Below are 18,147 nucleotides of genomic sequence, written 5' to 3'. Positions count from 1 at the left end.
AGCAAATGATAGGATTCTGCAGTGGCTACTGAGGCTAGTTCATTTGCAGAAGAGGTTCTTTGAGCCAAAGCTGGGTTTTTTTCTAAGTGCTGGACCAGCCAAGTTTTAGACAAGTTTTTCTGTCCTTGAGTTAATTGTTATGATGTAATTGATTTCTGAGCCAGAAACCAAGATTATTTCCAAGACAAGAGAAAGAATCATGATCTCTTTCAAACTGATTTATAAGTCAGGGCTATAACTTTCTCAGTAGACTAAGGATTGAGAGCTTTGAGTTTCTATAGCAGGTTTGAGTTTCTATAGTAGGTTTGTTTCTTCACAAACAAACCTAAAAGACATTTTACCTGTATCTCAGTATTTTCATCTTTAAAATGGGCATATTTCTCTAAGGAAGTCCTCTGATCTTTGAAACTATTGAATGTAGAATTGCTGAGGAAGCCATTTGGGATAAATGCTTAGAGATGAAAAATAAGAAGGGAAGTAAGTGGGCAGAGAGAGACAGCAAGAGAGAGAGAGAGAGAGAGAGAGAGAGAGAGAGAGAGAAGTAACAGGTGAATTTCAAAAGGAATTTATCTATGGAAATAAGAATTTCTCTATCAAAACAGAGACTTGCACATTTCACTTAAATGTTATCTTTTCAGGAAATTAAAGCATTTTGCTATTTTCAGAAGCTACCACTAGAACACTAAATAATTAGAAAAGATGGCTTAAAATTTATGAAAAGTGTTTATAGGGACAGGAGGCAGGTAATATAGAGGTCAATTTTAGGAGTAATATAGCAGATTAATCAACACTCTGACATTCTTTAACTCAACTTCACAGATAAGTCCAAGATGATCCTTGTTCTTCTTGATAAGGCTGAACCTTAATGGTGAAAACACCTTAAACCCAGTCTCAACAAGAAGGGCACAGTCAGGGCCTTGAAGGGCACTCTGTAAGCACAAAGGCATAAAGTGTTTGAAACATCAGAACCACAAATTACTTGAATCTAATTTTCAGGTGTACAAGAGGCCATTGTAACATGAGCGCTACAAGAAATGGAAAAAGTGAGATGTATTGCAGAACTTTGGATGGACTTAAAGCATGTGATGGATGAATGGAGAAGGGCGGCCAAGGAGCTGTTAAGTGAGGACTGAAGCCCGAGCCAGAATCTTGGCAGCCAACAAGTGAAGACATCAGCAGATTCTGAAAAGATTAAACAGATCACAATGAGAGGATACTCTGGTGATAAGGTTTCCCCGATAACTGGTGATAAACAGGATTTCTCAGATTATGAATGTCTAAACAAAGAGCAGGGAGACTATCAACAAATCGCTTATTGTTATTATTATTTGTTTGCTTTTGTTGTTGTCATTTTGTAATGAATGGAGACCTGATCGTTTCTCTGCTAAGAATCATTTTTCTTGGCTCTCCTGTTTACTAAATTAAAATGAACTTCTTAGCATGCAGTTATAAGCCCTCCATGATCTGGCTGGCTCTGACCTGCCTTCCCAACTCTTGACCTGACTACCACCTCACCCATTCTCCATTACCCTCTGCAACGTTTACCTGGTCAGTGCTCACTGGAAAAGTTCTCTCACTGACCACCTCTAGGCACTTCTTTCTCAGAGCATTTCTTTCATTTTCTTATGCCTTCTTCTGCTTTTATTCCCCTAATTTCTAATGACCATTTGAAACCTCTGGCATGAAATCTTCCTTGATTCTTCCCCAAAGAAATTATCCTACATCTTTCGTTCCATTGTGAGACTTTGGTTTCTGATTATAGCACCTTAGAGATGATCCCCATATATTTCCTTCTGACAGACTTTGTGCAGCTGTCAGTCTCTCCACATGGGCTGTGTTTTGCTTAAGGCATGACTTGCCTTGTTTGTCTCTCCATCCCCAAACGCATAATAAACGTGTCTGCCTGATTTTTGCTTCAATTGGTATGGAAGACTTTTGGTTTTGGGATGACAACTTAAACTGGAAGAGCAAGAAGCGATGGTTACTATTATGGCTTTGATTTGTCATGCTGTAATCGCAGCATGTGGCAAAATATTAAGCATGCAAGGTGACATCAATGTTTCCAAACCCTTAGAAAACAGACCAGGGTGTATGCATGCGTGTGCAATTGAAAAAATTGAACTAATACTTTTTATTGACGTTTTCTACAATAAAAATTGTTGTTTAAAACATAAAATGAACTGAACAAAACAGATTGACAGAGTATTATTCCTGTGCCTATTTCTACCCTGACGACGTGAATTTAGGCAAGCTATCAGCCTTTTTGAGATTTACTTTCTTCTGTTATGGAATAAAGGTGTTGCAGCAAAGGTGATCTCCAAGCTACAGCTCAGCTTTATAGCTCCATGATTCTGTTATACCCCATACTAACAGAAGTAGCAACTTATGACTTATTTTCATCTTCTTGGTTTGTGTATCATATAAACGCTCATGTCTATCATTCCTGATTAGAGGGGTTTGGTTAGGAAGAGTAATGGGCTGGGCATGTGGATGATGACAGCCAGCCCCCACCTAATAGTCCTCGGGAGAATGAGGGTCATCCCTGAGTATTCAAGGCATTGACTGAAAGAGACATTTAGGGTGTCCAAGCTGGATGAGGGAAAGTGCTCTCGTCTGGCACTAGGCCTGTTCTGTCTTAGTTCAGGCTGCTAGAACAAAATGTAACATACCGAGTGGCTTAAACAATGAGACATATATTTCTTACAGTTATGGAGGCTGGGAAGTCCAAGATCAAGGTGCTGGCAGATTTCATTCCTGATGAGAGCTCTCTTTCTGATTTACAAATGGCCCCTTCCTGCAGTGTCTCTTTTGGTAGAGAGATAGATAGAGACAGAGATAGAGATAGAGAGAGAGAGAGAGAGCTGGTCTCTCTTCCTCTTCTTGTAAGGGCACCAATCCCATCATTGGGGCCCCACCATCGTAACCTCATTTAAACTAATTACCTCCCAAAGGCCAGATTTCCATGTGTCATCACGTTGGGGGGTTAGGGCTTCAACATATGCATTTTGGGGGGACACAAGCATTCAGTGCATAACATTCCACGATCATTTCCTTTGGATTAATCAGAGTGCCAGGGCTAGGGGGTTGTAATTAAAACAGAGAAAAACCAGGTAACTGAGGAGGTTTGGTGGGACGTCAAGAGCCCAGGGTGAAGCTGCTGCATCTCACCTGCAGATGGCAGTAAGGCTGTCTGCAGCAGATTCTCTAACGGGTGAGCCCCATACAATATTGAGATTGGTTGCTTTAGGCAATGACCAGTGAATCAAGAGGCCAAGTAGGAATGTGGAGGCATTCTAGTTCTGAGACTTTGCATTCACCTTCCCCACTGAGCCAGAGACTCAGCAAGAAAGAGGTTCAACTCTCCAACAAATGTGCAGCACCAGTGAGCAAAGCAAAAGGAAAATCAATGTTATTTTTGATCAACTTTTTAATCAACTCTTTTCATTTTTTTCCTGCTCTATTATTCATCTGTGCTGGTAGCACTTAGGGCAAAGGATGATAAAACATTTATATGGATGATTTTATAGTTGCTTTCAGCTCTAATTTTCTATATCTTTAAATACAAATAGAATTTAATAGAAGAGTAGAGGAGTTGTGCTTTTGGCAGCATAATTAAATTTACTGGAGCTGTGAAATTTGGTCTTTACAAGTGGGACAGAATAATGAGGGAGGTGAGTTAAAATAAGGCTGAATATAAGAGAGTTGCCTTGTATACACGACACTCTAAAACCTGATAGCTCTTTACTGCTATATGAAGCAAAATGTACTTATTCAGAACATGAGTTTTAAAAGTTTTTTTAAAGAAATCTCTTATTTATGTCCTTGAAACATAAAAAGACCTCACTTTGGAGGAAAAAAAAACTGAGTAATATTTTGTGCTTATGGTGTGTATGTTTATAAAACTTAAAAAAATAAACCTATTCCAAGAGATTAAAGACTTAAGAAAACTTCACCCCCTTCCATAACAATGCAGTGTCGTATTTTTATTCTTGGTCCCATGTCTGACTTGATTTGTGAGTTACCGTTTGTTAAAGACTTCAGATATCCTGGACACCCAGAAGTTGTTTCCATGTTCTATAGTCAGCATGTGAAATGTTATTTAAAGCCCACATTTTTCTTTTAAATATTACCCCGTGGTTTCAATTCTACAGAGGTCGAATTTCAACCCAACTCCTTGGACTTCCAGGCCTGGAAACCTTTTAGCACACTCTGTCTCTGTTTCCATCTCCTGAAAAAGTTGTCTCTGCAGACAGAGGTTTGGCATCTGCATACTTCCCTCACATATTATATATGACTTATGGAACCTGGGGAAACCAAAAAGCCTCATGGATGGAAAACATGGAATGTATAAGAATCCCCGGATATCTGCATTCAGTTGTTTAGTATTTCTTCATTAATGAAGTTAAAATTTAGAAATTAAAACTCAAAATCAGATGTTTTAAAGAGGGTTAGAACATAACACATTTATTTATTTATTTTTATTGGAATATAATTGACATACAATATTATATTAGTTTTAATTGTATTGTACGGTGATTTGACACTTACATTATGAAATGATCACCATGATAACTCTAGTAACCATCTGTCTCTATACAAAGTTATTACATTGTTATCGACCATATTCCTTATGCTCTATGTTACATCCCAGTGGGTTATTTATTTTAGAACTGGAGGTTTGTACTTCTTAATCCCCTCCACTTATTTCACCCATCTCCCCACCTCACTCTCCTCTGGGAAGCACCCATTTGTTTTCTGTTTCTATGAGTCTGTTTTTGTGTTGTTTTGTTTGTTGGTTTGTTTTGTTTTCTAAATTCCACATATAAGTGAGATCATATGGCATTTGTCTTTCTGATTTATTTCACTTAGCATAATATCCTCTAGATCCATCCATTTGTCTTAAGTGGCAAGATTTTATTTTTTATGGCTGAGTATTATTCCATTATATTTCCAAGCAATAACATTTCTTCTTTATCCATTCATCTACTGATGGTCACTCAAGTTGTTTCTATCTCCTGGCCACTGTATGTAATGCTGCAGTGAACATCAGAGTGCATATATCTTTTCAAATTTTTGTTTTTGTTTTCTTCAGGTGAACTCATACAATGCAACATCAAAAAATCAAACAAGCCGATTAAAAAATGGGCTGAGAACATGAAAAGACATTTTTCCAGAGAAGACATATAGATGGCCAACAGGCATAGGAAAAGATGCTCAACATCACTAATCATCAGGGAAATGCAAAGGAAAACCACACTGCTGTATCACCTCATACCAAGTCAGAATAGCTATCATCAAAAAAAACAAGAAAAGACAAGTGTTGGCAGGAATGTGAAGAAGAGGGAACACTCATGCGCTGTTGGTTGGATTGTAAATTTGTGCAGCCTCTATGGAAAACAAGATGAAGATTCCCCCAAAACTTAAAAATAAAACTGCCATATGATCCAGCAGTTTCACAACAAAATGTACTTAAAAAGCTAGGGAATTCATTGTGGAATTACAGGACAAATCTTGAAACCTGTGCTACAGTGTATGTCAAAGCATGTTTTCTGAATGATCAGATTTTTTTTTTCTGGTCATCCCAAGTCAGTTCTAGATTTTATATAGTCCTATATTTTTGCCACATTAGGTCAAAACTCAGTTTATTATTGCTGTTTTGGCTCCGTAGTGGTAAAATACTGGATACAAAACCCCCAGAGTCCAGATCTACTCATGGTTGAATAAGCAATTCAGTGTGTGGCAGATTCTATTCAGCATGTTGCATAGCAAGGTTTGGTAACCTGAGAGTAAGCACTGAAAAAGTCAATTGTGTTTATGATTGGAAATGGAAGTACAGTAGTATTTTCAATTATCTCAAAGGTTATATTCAATTTTTTAAAGTTCATAATTCCATTTGCTGTCTTTATTAAGTTTTATGACATAGTTTTTTTTACTTAGGGACAACTAATAATAAAACATTATTGGAATGATTTTGAAGCTTCTTACAGCTCTAATATAGTATATTGAAAAATAAGAGAATTGCCTTGTATATACAACACTCTAAAACTTGATAGTACTTTACTTCTATATTAACCAAAATATACTTATTTGGAACGTGATTTTGAAATTCCTTCTATTCATTCCTTCTTTTCTTTCTTATATTTTCTGTTTTATATGTTATATATGTGTATATATATATATATACTTATCTCCTAGATATATTATCTAGCTTTTATATATTATCTAGATCCTAGGATTTTTAATAACAAAAACACTTAAGGCTATGAATTTGCTTTTGGGAAAATCTTTGACCATATATTCTGCTTCTTATATAAATTGTTTTTTAATAATTATTTTCTAAATATCCTATAATTGCAGCATAATTTCCTATTTCCTCCAAAAGTTCTTTATGTAATATTTTCTTATTTTTGAAAATTTAATTTCCATATAATTAGTCTTTTATATTCTAATTTATTTTTACCTACTTGTTCTGTGTACTGCTACATTGTTTCTACTGTATTTCTTGTATTTCTAAATATTTAAAATTTGTTGTTGTTCAATTTTAATGCTACATTATCCATAAAATTTGATCACTGTTGTAGACATAGTTATAGATTTTATATAAAATAATATAAAAAGTAAAAAAAACTCATCCTTGCTTATTTCACCTGAATCCTACTTGACCAGCTACTCCTTTTGAGATTCCTACTTTACTTTGTATTTTCTTCAAATATATTTTCAGAATATTTTACTTTGAAACATTCCAAAAAACTTATTTTAGATTGTCTGTTTTAAAAAACACATGGTTAGAAAAGTTTTTTTGTTGGGGAGCTCAATCTAAGAGTCCTCGTCTTTTGATAGAGGAATTAAAACATTTGTATACATTGTGGTAACAGATATATCAATTTTTACTGAAATCAATTTATTCATAATTTTTATACTCCTTTTTTGTTCCCTGTGTTTTGTCTCTTTTATGTTATAAGCTAAGTTTTATCTTTCTCTTTTAAAGTTTTCCAATAGTAATGTAAAAGAAATTGTCCTGTTTCTATTCTTTGTTACCCTTAAGTGTTTGAAAAAAGTATTGTACTAATCTTTCGATTATTAGCTGATTCTTATTTCATTTATCACTTGAGAATGTTATCACTTGCATTTCTCATTTGTTTTTCCTGCTCTTGTTAGTATAATCCCACATCCGAAATGAAGTTTTTAATTATTGGGTTTTGCAATTTATGTCTTCTCTTGCAATTTTTCAAAAATAATTGAATAATTTTATAATTAAATTCACAGAACCAATTTAGTTTTAATTTCATAATTAAGCAGTTTTAGAGTTCAGTATATATTTAAGAAACATCTTCAACTTGGGCCCACTGGTAGAAGATTTCCTTAATTCTTATATATCTGAGAATGTTTATCATTTTCTTCAAAAATTAGAAAAACACAATTTCTGGGTTAAAAAAATACTGGTTTATAAACATTTTTACTCAAAACTCCTCAGTCATTCATCTATCTGTTTCAATTTTTTATGTAATAAGAAGTAAATAAGAAGCAGCTTTTTTTTTTTTCCAACTAATATTTTGTATTTTTCTGGCTTGGATGCCTATATTTATTTTCCTTGAAATAATGCAAAAATAATTAGATTAAGAATGGGATACTGAATAGACTATAAAACCTTTACACTATGAAAAGGAATCAAATTATTCCCATCCAAGTTGTGGAATCTTATATTAAGAAAATAAAGTCAAAAAGGAGGAAAATGTATAATTAAGCAGAATTGCATTTAGCCAGTTGATCTTAATTACAAGCCTGAAAATGTGTTAAATGAGTTCAAGAGAAGTGATTCCTGGAAAGAACAATGAAGAAAAAACATCTGAGTTTTCTTCCTTTATTTATGTACTCTGGAGTGCAACAGGTATGGGATCCCACGTGCTAGGCTGTGTGCCAGGTGCTTGTTATGTGTTCTTTTCCTCAGAAAGTTAGTACCATAATAGAGGGAGACACGTCTTTAAACAAGTGTGAAAAAAAAATGAAAATATTGTCAATGTGATAATAAAAGCCTATCAGGGATAGTATTAGACCCAAAGGAAAGAGCACAGTCAATTCTGAGCTAGCAGGTCATAGGTCTCAGGGAAACTAGTGACTATGCCTGAGGTTCCTGCCTCATCCCATCTCCTTAAGAGAAATGTTGCTCCTGATGATGCCCAATGCTTCAAAAATGAAACCAGGGTTGTCTGTGCTCCACGGATTTAATCAACACAATTCGGGAAAACATGTTTGTTTTGGTTTGCTTTTTTGTTTTATTTTGTTTTTTTTATTCTGTTATTGGAAACAAATTGTATCCAAATTTCTAAAGGCAGAGAGGACAAAGGAAGGGAGGACTCGTGATCCATATGAAACCACAAATAAAATAAATTTAAAATGTTTGTTTTGCACTTTTTGCTTTGTTTTTTATTGTAAAAATCTGCCAGTATTAAGGAAACATTTATTGGAATTAGTGAGAGGAGAAAATGTCTCATTGAAGTGTTCATTGGAAGAATTCAACTGAACGTTAACTGGACGAGCTCACATAAGTCAAAAGGTGGGAGAACTGATTGACTTATTCTGTCCCCAAACATAGGTAGAAGTATACAAATTATGGTATAATCATTTAAAATTTGAAATTATCCTTTTTGTTTTCATAAACATTATGCCCAATTAACTAATCCAAAAGTTAAACCACATGTAAGCAGCTATTCCTTTGCTGTAACCTGTCTGTTCTAACCCTTTCTCAAACCAGGTCTATGATTTGGCACTTCCATATCATCAATGGTCTTCTGTTCTGGCTTTGTGTTCCCAAGACCTGGAAAGCTTTGTAAACAGCAGAGCCTGCTCCCCCACCCACTTCCAAAAGGAAAACAAACAAACAAAAAAGATTCTAATTTAACAGGTCTGCTCAGAGACCTGGTAAGAGTATTAAAAAATTCCTCCTATTTATGAGGCTGTAAGGCACAGCCACTGACCTACTGAGAACCACTAACATTTAGAAAGGGAATGAATTCCTCCAAGAAAAAGGAAAAAGAAGGATGGTGATATGATGTAATTTTACTATTGTTTTTAGCATCTGGCTATTACTATTATTACTACCAGTCTATAATTAATATTAGTACTTCTTTTGTACTTAGAGACTGTGAAAGTATATTAAATTATATAAAATATAGTGGGGCTTTTTTTTTTTTTTTTTTTAGTTTTCTTCAGGGAGCTTATATCTATCAAGGAATAAATGTAAAAAATTCTATTCTATTCTATTCTATTCTATGTTGAGAGTAGAATGTATGAAGTGCCATTGTTCTACAGTAGTTAATTTAGTTCACGGGATAGAGGTGAGGTTGAACGAATGCTACAGAAACAAAAGGGGGCATTTCAGTCAGACTTTATTGGTTAGAATTTTCTATGTAGGAAAAGGAGGAATTGGGAAGAAGTTGAATACTGGCATCCAGATGAAGAAAGCAACACAGGTGTTTGTTTGATCCATTATAGTGAGGGGGGAAATTGAGACTTAGACTAATCAGATGGCTTACCAAAGACAGTACTTGCTGTCAGAGCCAATATTCCCCTCCTCCTTTTTTTAAAAAGAAATTTCCTGTTTCAGTGGTCTTTTCACTGAACTATGTCACTAAGGACTGGGAACCACCCAAGTCTCAAGAACCTTTTCTCTACTTGCTAAGTTTTCTAGCCTTTTAAAAAAATGTATTTTAAGGAAATACAGAGAAATAGATGGCATTTTATGAAGATATATTGGTCTTGTTAAGACGTTCAGTTTAAACAACAATTCAATAATTAATCAATACTATTGTTATTTTGAGAAAATAGAAGCTCATTTTGGGAAATAGCTTGCAATTGGGAAGCTGTAGATTACTTGATGTTGTTTAAAATTGTGCTTATACTAGAAAATATATAATGTACTTAAAATCTTCATGTAGGCAAATAACTCTTTAAATTCCCTTTTGTGTATTACTTTTTATTCAATGAAATAATTTTATTTAGGTCTCTGTATCAACTGTATGAAAAGTTGATCTAGAACTGATTTTAGTGCCAGATTCTACAATGAACCTATTGACAAGGAATAATATTTTGAATTTAGTTTTTGAATTTTAAAAATTTGCCCAGTGTTTTTTTGAAGTAGATTTGTCCTTTGAAGAAACAAAGGCATCCATATACTTGAGATGAGAAAAATAATTATGCAATAGAAATGATTACTCTTACAGAATGAGTTGTGGAATATTTAAAATGAAGTGTATGTACTTTGGATAAGTATATTGTGAAGAGTGAGTTTTGTAGCTGATCTTTCAAAGGTATTTGGGTTTAAATCCCAGATTCATCACTCTATGTGAACCTGGATTAGCATTTAAAATTTCTAAGCCTATCTCCTCAACCTTAATAAGAATTACATATGGTTATTTTGAGGATTTAAATCCATGCCTGGTACATAGTTAGAGCTTAAGAAAGATCAAAGATCTGTTTCTCTTCTCCTTTGTTTTGTCTTCTGGAAGAAGGTTCTGATATCAGTTTCTGTTACAACTTTTGGTTATGAAGGGAAAGGTATAGTAACAACTCTTTTTCTGTGACCCACCAAGTTGGTATTCACAGTCAGCTGGCAAAACTATCACTGTGTTGGTTTGCACCATTGGAAGTATTGCTAATGCACCAGTTTTAAACATCTGTCAGCTCTGGGCACCAACAGCATGGCTACAGTTGTTAAGTCTTGGTCACGTTCAAACATGCATTTAAAGCAATGTCTGAATGAGTGATTTAATACAACTCTTTATAAATACAACAGAATACATTCATTAGAAATGGCTGACTGAGAAAGGCAAATATTGCATGGTATCACTTATATGTGGAACCTAAAAAAGCTGAACGAATAGATATGAGACTGGAATGGTGGTTACCAGGGGATGGAAGGTGGGGAAAAAGGGTAATTGTTGATCAGCATACAAACATCCAGATATAAGCTGAATAAGTTCTGGGGATCTAATGTACAGCATAGTGATTATAATTAATAATACTGTATTATGTTCTTGAAAGTTGCTAAGACAGCAATTATTAATATAATTTAATATTCTTACCACAAAAGGGAACGGTAGTTATATGATGTGATGTAAATATTAACTAATGCTATGGTGGTAATTATTTTGCAATATATATGTGTATCAAGTCAACACGTTGTACATCTTAAACTCACAATACTGTATGTCAATTATATCTCAATAAAGCTGGAAAAGAAAAAAAAAAAGAAATGGCTGATCCACTTCGTAGATGAATAACTATATGTTAATTACCATAGTGTTTTAAGCATAATTACAAATAGCAAAACACATTTTAAAAACCTGATGGTGGGGTTCTGATATGAATTTATAATTCATCCTCTCTAGAAATTGGTAAAACTTTTATTTCAATATAAAGCTGAGGTGTTTGTTTTGTTTTGTTTTGTGTCCTGGAATGACTGCAACTTTGCTGCTTCTTTACTCTTCTTAGTTTGGATGATTCCCTGCTCTGTGTCTCACCCTATTTTTCCTCTTCCCCGGACTGTGCTAAAGTCACTTTCTTATACTCATTTATTCACTAAATTTTTACCAAGTCCCTATTATGTATCAAGCACTACTCTAGGCATTGGAATGCAATGCAAAAGGAATGACAAAACCCTTGTACCCATAAGAATTTATAGAGCAGGAGACAGAAAACAAAATCCATACATAGTTGTTTCAGGCAGTGCTCCGTGCTGCATAGAGAAACAAGTACTGTAAGGAGTTGGGCAGAGAGAGTGAGGTTGTTGTGGTTTAGTGGGATATTTGGAGGTCTCTGTGAGAGGACACTCCTTGACTAGAGACCTGCTATAAAGTCTGGGTGTTAAAGGAAAACTACAGAGAACTTTTATTCTCTATCTGCAATTGCCTTAGATTTCAAAGAGTCTTTCTCAAATATCAGACCAAAAAATTGCTTTCTTAAATATATTATGGGGGACTTCCCTGATGGCGCAGTGGTTAAGAATCCATCTGCCAATACAGGGGACACAGGTTCGAGCCCTGGTCTGGGAAGATTCCACATGCCGTGGAGCAACGAAGTCCATGCGTCACAACTACTGAGCCTGCGCTCTAGAGACTGCAAGCCACAACTGCTGAGCCCACGTGCCACAACTACTGAAGCCCACGCACCTAGAGCCCCTGCTCCACAACAAGAGAAGCCACCACAATGATAAGCCTGTGCACTGCAATGAAGAGTAACCCTCACTCGCCGCAACTAGAGAAAACCCGCACGCAGCAATGAAGACCCAACGCAGCCAAAACTAACTAAATTAATTAATTAATTAAGAATAAAATAAAATACATGGTGTAAAGCTTGATAGCAAGTACTTACTACTGGACATGGCTTCACACTCTGTATTTGCCCCCACCCCTTTTCTCACTCTGTCTCTTCCTCATCCTCTCTCTTCCCCTCTCTCCCTCCTTTCCCTCCCTTTTTTCCTTCCTTTTCTTTCCCTTCCCCTCTCCTTATATTTCTCTGGCTCCTGTAGACTTGGAATTCATTGATTATCCATTTCATAACTCCTGTTTATAGGATTTGCCATCAGTAAAGGAAGGATTTTAAAGGTGTGGTGGAAAAGACTGAAATATTTATTTCAGAAGTGACCAATATAGAAATAAATATAATTGACATGATTATCTAATTATAAATCTTTTAACTGGTCATTGTTTTGATACATTTTGGATTAAATTCAAATAAAATTTTAGTTTTGAAATTATAGGAACGATCTAGGGAGAAGGAAAATAAAAGCAAATTTCTGCACAAAGTCTAGTATTTTTAAAGGTTATCTACAGAAACTCTAGATATGTGTTTTCCTACAACATAAATAAAATAGATTTATCTTTTCTACCCACCATGACTATTTAATAAATATAGTGAAGAAAAAAGTTTATATATTAAAAAAATTTTTATTTTTCTATATTGACTCTATCAAGCCTATCCCAACTGTGTTTATTTGGAGGAAAAATAACTACATGAAATATGAAAAGTCCAGTAGGTAATTTAATATTACCCAAGGTAGAGAAATGTTAACATTTATTGTATATCTGACACACACACAATAACATTTCTGTAATATTTATTTATTAAAACAAACCTAAGAGGTTATCCATGCCACTACTTTACAGATAAGGAGTTTCACAAGGTAACTTTCCCAAGGTTAGTTACATATCAGCCCCCTCAAAAGTCGGGATTTTTAAGGTCTTTCTAGATTGTAAAAAGCGTGCTCTATTCCTTGTAATATGTATCGTCCCTAGAAAAACAATCAGGCATGGATGGGATGCCCAGAGGAGATAGGATTAGACATGAAATATTGAATCAGCCAACTGCTATTTTTCCTAGAATTGACCCCAGATGTAGATAAAGATTCAGAGTTTCCATCAAAGTAGTATTTTAAATTTAGATGGTGAAACTTCATGCAAAATCAAGTCAGTTATATTGATTCCCATTTTCTACAAATTAAGATAAAGGCATTTTTGCTTTTTTTACACTCCTTTCATGATCTACTAAAGACATTAAGAACACAATATTGAAATTTACTGTGGACTATTCCATTTTCACAATGACATCAATTCTTTAGCCTAATATTTAAATGCCAGATCAGTCCCTAGTAATGGAATTGTTGGCTGATATAAGAAATTGCTTAATTAATTTTACTCAAATTACTTTTATTTTCCATTGCAATATGAGTTAATAAAGCAAAAAGGATGACACATTTAAACTCACTGTTCATTACGCAGGTGATAATGATCTTATATATAGAAAATTCTAAAGACTCAACCGAAAACCTGTTGGAACTAATCTATGAATTCAGTAAAGCTGCAGGCTGTAAAACCAACATACAGAAATCAGTTGTGTTTTTATACATCAACAGCTAAATATCTGAAAAAGAAATAAAGAAAACAATTCCATTCACAATAGTATCAAAAGCCATAACACACTTAGGAATAAATTTAACTAAAGAAGTGAAAGATTTGTACAATGAAAACTACAATACTTTGATGAAAGAAACTGAATAAGATACAAATGGAAAGATATCCCTTGTTTATGGATCAGAAGAATTTATATTAATAAAATGTTCATACTACACAAAGCCATCTATAGATTCAATGTAATCCCTATCAAAATTCCAATGGCATTTTTCACAGAAATAGAAAAAAACCCTTAAATTTGTGTGAAGCTACAAAAGCTCTCAAATAGCCAAAGCAATCCTGAGAAATAAGAATGATTCTGAAGGTATCACACTTCCTGATTTTAAATGTGCTACAAAGTTATAGTGAGCAAAGAGTATGGTACTGGCATAATAACAGATACATAGATCAATGAGACAGAATAGAGAATCCATAAAACCCCCTGCATATAAGGTCAGTTGATATTTAATAAGGGAGCCAAGAATACTCAATGGGGAAAGGATAGTCTCTTCATAAGTGGTGTTGGGAAAACTGGATAACCACATACAGAAAAATGAAACTGGATCCCTATCTTATACCATTCACAAAAATTAACTCAAAATATTTTAAACCCTTAAAAATAAGACCAGAAACCATAAAAGTTTCAGAAGAAAACATATGGGGAAAGCCTATTAATCTTGGTAATATTTTTGAGGGTATGACACCAAAAGCACCAGCAACAAAATACAAAAAGCAACAAGTGGGACTACATCAAACTAAAAAGTTTCTGCACAGCAAAAAATCGCCAGAAACAATCAGCAGTGTGAAAAGGCAACCTATGGAATGGAAGAACATATTTGCAAACAATATATTGTATAAAGAGTTAATTTCCAAAATACATAAAGACTCATCAGTTGATGAGGATGACGAAGATGAAGATGACGATGAGGACGATGAGAATGACGAAGATAAATCTGAAGAAGAAGCTATGGAGACTGCACCAGCCAAAGGGAAGAAAGCTCCAGCAAAAGCTGCTCCTGCGAAGGCAAAGGGCACTGCTGAAGATGAAGAGGAGGATGACGAGGATGACGAGGAGGAGGAAGAAGAGGAGGAGGAGGAGGAAGAAGAGTAGGAAGAGGAGGAAGAACCTGTCAAAGAAGCACCTGGAAAACGAAAGAAGGAAATGGCCAAACAAAAACAGCTCCTGAAGTCAAGAAACAGAAAGTGGAAGCCACAGAACCAACTACATCTTTCAATCTCTTTGTTGGAAACTTGAACTTCAGTAGATCTTCCCCTGAGTTGAAAACGGGTATCAGTGACCTTTTTGCTAAAAATGATCTTGCAGTTGTTGATGTCAGAATTGGTGTGTCTAGGAAGTTTGGCTATGTGGCTTTTGAATCTGCTGAAGACCTGGGAAAAGCCTTGGAACTCACTGGTTTGAAAATCTTTGGCAATGAAATTAAACTTGAAAAACCAAAGGGAAAAGGCGATAAGAAAGATAGAGATGCGGGAACACTTTTGGCTAAAATCTGCCTTATAAAATTACTCAGGAAGAATTAAAAGAAGTGTTTGAAGATGCTGTAGAGATCAGATTAGTCAGCAAGGATGGGAAGAGTAAAGGGAGTGCTTATATTGAATTTAAGACAGAAGCTGATTCAGAGAAAAACTTGGAAGAAAAGCAGGGAACAGAGATAGATGGGCGATCCATTTCCCTGTACTATACCAGAGAGAAAGGTCAAAGTCAAGACTATAGAGGTGGAGAGAATAGCACTTGGAGTGGTGAATCAAAAACCCTGGTTTTGAGCAACCTCTCCTATAGTGCAACAGAAGAAACTCTTCAGGAAGCATTTGAGAAGGCAACGTTTATCAAAGTGCCCCAGAACCAAAATGGCAAATCTAAAGGCTATGCATTTATAGAATTTGCTTCATTTGAAGATGCTAAAGAAACTTTAAATTCATGTAATAAAATGGAAATTGAGGGCAGAGCAATCAGGCTGGAATTGCAAAAACCCAGGGGATCACCTAATGCAAGAATCCAGCCATCCAAAACTCTGTTTGTCAAAGGTCTGTCTGAGGATACTACAGAAGAGACACTAAAGGAGTCATTTGATGGTTCCATTCATGTAAGTATAGTCACTAAACGGGAGACTGGATCCTCCAAGGGGTTTGGTTTTGTAGACTTCAACAGCGAGGAAGATGCCAAAGCTGCCAAGGAGACCATGGAAGATGGTGAAATTGATGGAAACAAAGTTAATCTGGACTGGGCCAAGCCTAAGGGTGAAGGTGGCTTTGGAGGCCAAGGTGGTGGCAGGGGTGGCCGAGGTGGATCTGGTGGCAGAGGCTGGGGAGGCTTTGGAGGGTGAGGAGGCTTCCAAGGAGGCAGAGGAGGAGGAGGAGACCACAAGCCATAAGGAAAGAAGAAGAAGTTTGAATAGTTTCTTCTATCCCCGTCTTTCCCTCTTCCAGTTGAAAGAAAAGACTCTGGGGTGTTTACTCTGTTACCTGCTCAGTGACAGAGCCTTCTGAGGACATTCCAAGACAGTATACAGCCCTGTGGTCTACTTGGAAATCCGCATAGATAACATTTCAAGGGAGATGATCCTGTTGGTGTTCACTAGATATTCGTATAAACTTTTTAAAGAGATGAGTGATGGAGCTAACCCTTATCTGTAAGTTTTGAATTTATATTGTTTCCTCCCATGTACAAAACCATTTTTTTCCTACGGAATTTTTTGGTTTTGGTTTTTTTGTTTGTTTGTTTTTGGGTTTTTTTTTTTTTTTTTTTTTTTTGCGTTGGGGGGTTATAAAGGAAAGCAGAATGTTTTATCATGATTTTTGCTTTAGCAACTTTGGGACAAATTAAAAGTCCCAAAACTCATACAACTCATACAATAACAGAAAACCAATCTAACTAAAAAGTGGGCAGAGGAACTGAATAAGAAGTTCTTCGGATAAAACATGCAAATGGTCAACAGGTACATGAAAAGATGCTTGACATCACTAATTATCAGGGAAATGTAAATCAAAACCATAATGAGATATCACCTCACACCTGTTAGAACGGCTATTATGAAGAAGAGAAGAGATTAAAAAGTGTTGGCAAGGATGTAAAAACAAAACAAAACAAAATAAAACAAAACAAAAAACAAACCCAAAAGCCTTTTGTACTGTTGGTGGGAATGTAAATTGTTTTGACCACTATGGAAAACAGTATGAAATTTCCTCAAAAATTTAAAATAGAACTACCATATGATCCAGCAATTCCACTTCTGGGCATATATCCAAAAAAATGAAAACAGGAAATCAAAAAAGAATCTGCACCCCCATGTTTATTGCAGCATTATTCACTATAGTCAAAATATGAAAGCAACATAAGTCAACAGATGAATGAATAAAGAAAACATGGTATACACACATATATATGTGTGTGCGTGTATATATATATATATATACATATATATATATACACGCACACACATATATGTACAATGGAATATTATTCAGCCAGGGGAAAGAAGAAAAGCCTGCTATTTTTGACAACATGGATGGACCCTGAGGGCATTACATTAAGTAAGATAAGTCAGACAAAGAAAGAGTTGTATGATGTTACTTAAATGTAGAATCTACAAAAAGCTGAATTTACAGAAACAGAGAGTAGAATGGATACCAGGAGCTGAGGGTAGCGGGGCAGGAATTGGGAAGATGTTGGTCAGAGGGTACAAACTATATATTTTCATAGTTTGTTGTAATTAATTAATTATTGATAATATTAATCTGTGCTATACATTTTCTTCTGTTGTGAATAAATAAAAATCCAAGAGCCAGCCATTATTTTATTTTCAGATGTTATATAATGCACGACAAAAATAAGGAAAAGTAATCATCCCATTAGAGGTTTTCCTCAAGATTATTTTTTATTAATGTGCCTAATAGACATCATTAACTATGATTTCTGGCATTTTAAGGTTAACAAAAGATATGTGAGACTCTGGATATGATGATAACCATTAAATTTTTTTAAATGTAACTTTTTAGATAAACTAGAACCAAACAAAATATCCCGTCATTTAAAAAAAATTTTTGCCTGGCACCATCATCTGTTAATAATGCCACTATAAACAAAGATGGTTGCCTGGGTACCAAAAATAGGACACCTGGTTTGGTTAGGATGACAGCACAGTCACTCATGGAAAGCATATGGTCACTGTGAAGAAATATTCAC

General features: G+C 35.1%; 1 pseudogene; it reads left to right on the top strand.

The window, feature by feature from the left end:
* The window catches only part of LOC103016455 (nucleolin-like), an 89,113-nt pseudogene extending 72,753 nt beyond the window's left edge, over window positions 1–16,360 (top strand).
* The last annotated feature ends 1,787 nt before the right edge of the window (window positions 16,361–18,147 follow it).

Source organism: Balaenoptera acutorostrata, chromosome 14, assembly GCF_949987535.1.
Source record: "Balaenoptera acutorostrata chromosome 14, mBalAcu1.1, whole genome shotgun sequence".
NCBI lineage: Eukaryota > Metazoa > Chordata > Mammalia > Artiodactyla > Balaenopteridae > Balaenoptera > Balaenoptera acutorostrata.
The sequence above is the reverse complement of the archived record's forward strand: the minus strand, read 5'-3'. Positions and strand labels throughout refer to the sequence as shown.